Raw genomic sequence first — 5993 nt, forward strand, 5'->3', positions numbered from 1 at the left:
TAATTATTACATCTCAAACTTAAAACAAATGTTGTTAAATCTATCAAAACGATACCATTATACTCGCAAACAATGTACAAAACATATAGGAATATAGGTAACTATAACACATTAAAAGAATTTTAAGAAAATAACATTGTGGTTAGAAAAATATAGCTTGTCACCACTGAAGTATAAAAGTGGAGTTTAGTATACTAACATAGTATAAACAAGTAATGGACTTATTCGTATATGTTACATTGAGGGAATAAAATATAACAACTACAAAAGGAAAATTAGATGTTAGAGAGAGATGTTAAGAAATATCTCAAATGTAAAGCAATGCTGAATCAAAACTCAATAAAAAATGAAAAAAGGTGATGGTCCAAGCAAGTGAGGCTGCCTAGGTGATTTTTTGGAGGGTGGTTGCGACAACTTGTTATCCTTCCACTATTGGGAGGTAGAGGTAATCGTTGCTCTGTGAAACCAGCCTCACGCAGTGCCCTCTTGTCTAAGAGAGATGAGACTTATGCCTTCGCACAAGTCCCATCACCCAACTCTCAACTTGGAATGGGCAAGCCAGCTTTTAGCATCCATAACTCCAACCAGGGAGCCACAAAGTTGTTCCATCACCTTCATGCCCCCACTTGGGTTACAAGCTCTTGTCACTTAGCTCGGCGAGAACACAAGCTTGAGATCCACTATATAAAGTTTATTTTCTTTCACATTCTGCACAATGTGGGACTTCTACTTTACATTACATAAGTGGTAAAGTATACCAACCCTTACACAAAAACTTGGTTCCAATGCAGTAACAAACATTCATAACTTCGTATCTCTTTACATTCTCAATAAACGCAAGTTATCGCCTATTTTTCTTTCTTTTGCTCTCGTTTCATTCCATCACATCTCTTACAAATTGTCATTTTTGTTTTTGTGTTCCCTATAAATGTAGATGGACATTTTGGTTGTGAATGAAATATTTTCCAAAAGTGAATTCTAAAGATCTTTTCTAAAAGTAGAATTCCGAGAGATGAATTCCAAAATTTAAAAATGTGTGTGTATCTTAATTCAAAACTGAGGAAGGATGTTCTTGCTCTGCAAAGTACTTTTTACTTTTTGATGGCTTATTTTAAACAAAAAGAAAAAGACAAGAGGTAAGATTTAAACCTACAATCTTGTTGGAAGTTAAAATTTAAATTAAAATTGTACATGTAACTCTCGTATATATTACAACCTGGAAACCATTTTTCAAACATAGTTTCCTAGAAGAATTTATTATTTATCATTGTAGTCCATTATTCTAGAGCAAAAACAACCTATCAACTAATACATCACTAGAGTAATCACTTAGTAATCCATTACTTTAAATAAAAACAAAACTAGTTCAATCAAAACAATTTATGTAATACTTTATTGATTCACTTTAACTTTTACAAATAAAATAAAAAAATACTCATTCAAACATATAAAAACATATTTTGTTAGTTTTTTTTTTAATTATTACAGCTCAAACTTAAAATAAATGTTGTTAAATCAATCAAAACGATACCATTATACTCGCAAACAATGTTCAAAACATATAGGAATATAGGTAACTATAACACATTAAAAGAATTTTAAGAAAATAACATTGTGGTCAGAAAAATATAGCTTGTCACCACTGAAGTATAAAAGTGGAGTTTAGTATACTAACATAGTATAAACAAGTAATGGACTTATTCGTATATGTTACATTGAGGGAATAAAATATAACAACTACAAAAGGAAAATTAGATGTTAGAGAGAGATGTTAAGAAATATCTCAAATGTAAAGCAATGCTGAATCAAAACTCACTAAAAAATGAAAAAAGGTGATGGTCCAAGCAAGTGAGACTGCCTAGGTGATTTTTTGGAGGGTGGTTGCGACAACTTGTTATCCTTCCACTATTGGGAGGTAGAGGTAATCGTTGCTCTGTGAAACCAGCCTCACGCAGTGCCCTCTTGTCTAAGAGAGATGAGACTTATGCCTTCGCACAAGTCCCATCACCCAACTCTCAACTTGGAATGGACAAGCCAGCTTTTAGCATCCATAACTCCAACCAGGGAGCCACAAAGTTGTTCCATCACCTTCATGCCCCCACTTGGGTTACAAGCTCTTGTCACTTAGCTCGGCGAGAACACAAGCTTGAGATCCACTATATAAAGTTTATTTTCTTTCACATTCTGCACAATGTGGGACTTCTACTTTACATTACATAAGTGGTAAAGTATACCAACCCTTACACAAAAACTTGGTTCCAATGCAGTAACAAACATTCATAACTTCGTATCTCTTTACATTCTCAATAAACGCAAGTTATCGCCTATTTTTCTTTCTTTTGCTCTCGTTTCATTCCATCACATCTCTTACAAATTGTCATTTTTGTTTTTGTGTTCCCTATAAATGTAGATGGACATTTTGGTTGTGAATGAAATATTTTCCAAAAGTGAATTCTAAAGATCTTTTCTAAAAGTAGAATTCCGAGAGATGAATTCCAAAATTTAAAAATGTGTGTGTATCTTAATTCAAAACTGAGGAAGGATGTTCTTGCTCTGCAAAGTACTTTTTACTTTTTGATGGCTTATTTTAAACAAAAAGAAAAAGACAAGAGGTAAGATTTAAACCTACAATCTTGTTGGAAGTTAAAATTTAAATTAAAATTGTACATGTAACTCTCGTATATATTACAACCTTGAAACCATTTTTCAAACATAGTTTCCTAGAAGAATTTATTATTTATCATTGTAGTCCATTATTCTAGAGCAAAAACAACCTATCAACTAATACATCACTAGAGTAATCAATTAGTAATCCATTACTTTAAATAAAAACAAAACTAGTTCAATCAAAACAATTTATGTAATACTTTATTGATTCATTTTAACTTTTACATATCAAATAAAAAATTACTCATTCAAACATATAAAAACATATTTTGTTACTTTTATTTTAATTATTACATCTCAAACTTAAAACAAATGTTGTTAAATCTATCAAAACGATACCATTATACTCGCAAACAATGTACAAAACATATAGGAATATAGGTAACTATAACACATTAAAAGAATTTTAAGAAAATAACATTGTGGTCAGAAAAATATAGCTTGTCACCATTGAAGTATAAAAGTGGAGTTTAGTATACTAACATAGTATAAACAAGTAATGGACTTATTCGTATATGTTACATTGAGGGAATAAAATATAACAACTACAAAAGGAAAATTAGATGTTAGAGAGAGATGTTAAGAAATATCTCAAATGTAAAGCAATGCTGAATCAAAACTCAATAAAAAATGAAAAAAAGGTGATGGTCCAAGCAAGTGAGGCTGCCTAGGTGATTTTTTGGAGGGTGGTTGCGACAACTTGTTATCCTTCCACTATTGGGAGGTAGAGGTAATCGTTGCTCTGTGAAACCAGCCTCACGCAGTGCCCTCTTGTCTAAGAGAGATGAGACTTATGCCTTCGCACAAGTCCCATCACCCAACTCTCAACTTGGAATGGGCAAGCCAGCTTTTAGCATCCATAACTCCAACCAGGGAGCCACAAAGTTGTTCCATCACCTTCATGCCCCCACTTGGGTTACAAGCTCTTGTCACTTAGCTCGGCGAGAACACAAGCTTGAGATCCACTATATAAAGTTTATTTTCTTTCACATTCTGCACAATGTGGGACTTCTACTTTACATTACATAAGTGGTAAAGTATACCAACCCTTACACAAAAACTTGGTTCCAATGCAGTAACAAACATTCATAACTTCGTATCTCTTTACATTCTCAATAAACGCAAGTTATCGCCTATTTTTCTTTCTTTTGCTCTCGTTTCATTCCATCACATCTCTTACAAATTGTCATTTTTGTTTTTGTGTTCCCTATAAATGTAGATGGACATTTTGGTTGTGAATGAAATATTTTCCAAAAGTGAATTCTAAAGATCTTTTCTAAAAGTAGAATTCCGAGAGATGAATTCCAAAATTTAAAAATGTGTGTGTATCTTAATTCAAAACTGAGGAAGGATGTTCTTGCTCTGCAAAGTACTTTTTACTTTTTGATGGCTTATTTTAAACAAAAAGAAAAAGACAAGAGGTAAGATTTAAACCTACAATCTTGTTGGAAGTTAAAATTTAAATTAAAATTGTACATGTAACTCTCGTATATATTACAACCTGGAAACCATTTTTCAAACATAGTTTCCTAGAAGAATTTATTATTTATCATTGTAGTCCATTATTCTAGAGCAAAAACAACCTATCAACTAATACATCACTAGAGTAATCAATTAGTAATCCATTACTTTAAATAAAAACAAAACTAGTTCAATCAAAACAATTTATGTAATACTTTATTGATTCATTTTAACTTTTACATATCAAATAAAAAATTACTCATTCAAACATATAAAAACATATTTTGTTACTTTTATTTTAATTATTACATCTCAAACTTAAAACAAATGTTGTTAAATCTATCAAAACGATACCATTATACTCGCAAACAATGTACAAAACATATAGGAATATAGGTAACTATAACACATTAAAAGAATTTTAAGAAAATAACATTGTGGTCAGAAAAATATAGCTTGTCACCATTGAAGTATAAAAGTGGAGTTTAGTATACTAACATAGTATAAACAAGTAATGGACTTATTCGTATATGTTACATTGAGGGAATAAAATATAACAACTACAAAAGGAAAATTAGATGTTAGAGAGAGATGTTAAGAAATATCTCAAATGTAAAGCAATGCTGAATCAAAACTCAATAAAAAATGAAAAAAAGGTGATGGTCCAAGCAAGTGAGGCTGCCTAGGTGATTTTTTGGAGGGTGGTTGCGACAACTTGTTATCCTTCCACTATTGGGAGGTAGAGGTAATCGTTGCTCTGTGAAACCAGCCTCACGCAGTGCCCTCTTGTCTAAGAGAGATGAGACTTATGCCTTCGCACAAGTCCCATCACCCAACTCTCAACTTGGAATGGGCAAGCCAGCTTTTAGCATCCATAACTCCAACCAGGGAGCCACAAAGTTGTTCCATCACCTTCATGCCCCCACTTGGGTTACAAGCTCTTGTCACTTAGCTCGGCGAGAACACAAGCTTGAGATCCACTATATAAAGTTTATTTTCTTTCACATTCTGCACAATGTGGGACTTCTACTTTACATTACATAAGTGGTAAAGTATACCAACCCTTACACAAAAACTTGGTTCCAATGCAGTAACAAACATTCATAACTTCGTATCTCTTTACATTCTCAATAAACGCAAGTTATCGCCTATTTTTCTTTCTTTTGCTCTCGTTTCATTCCATCACATCTCTTACAAATTGTCATTTTTGTTTTTGTGTTCCCTATAAATGTAGATGGACATTTTGGTTGTGAATGAAATATTTTCCAAAAGTGAATTCTAAAGATCTTTTCTAAAAGTAGAATTCCGAGAGATGAATTCCAAAATTTAAAAATGTGTGTGTATCTTAATTCAAAACTGAGGAAGGATGTTCTTGCTCTGCAAAGTACTTTTTACTTTTTGATGGCTTATTTTAAACAAAAAGAAAAAGACAAGAGGTAAGATTTAAACCTACAATCTTGTTGGAAGTTAAAATTTAAATTAAAATTGTACATGTAACTCTCGTATATATTACAACCTGGAAACCATTTTTCAAACATAGTTTCCTAGAAGAATTTATTATTTATCATTGTAGTCCATTATTCTAGAGCAAAAACAACCTATCAACTAATACATCACTAGAGTAATCAATTAGTAATCCATTACTTTAAATAAAAACAAAACTAGTTCAATCAAAACAATTTATGTAATACTTTATTGATTCATTTTAACTTTTACATATCAAATAAAAAATTACTCATTCAAACATATAAAAACATATTTTGTTACTTTTATTTTAATTATTACATCTCAAACTTAAAACAAATGTTGTTAAATCTATCAAAACGATACCATTATACTCGCAAACAATGTACAAAACATATAGG

The sequence above is a fragment of the Vigna unguiculata genome, chromosome 1 (assembly GCF_004118075.2).
Source record: "Vigna unguiculata cultivar IT97K-499-35 chromosome 1, ASM411807v1, whole genome shotgun sequence".
NCBI classification, from domain to species: Eukaryota; Viridiplantae; Streptophyta; class Magnoliopsida; order Fabales; family Fabaceae; genus Vigna; species Vigna unguiculata.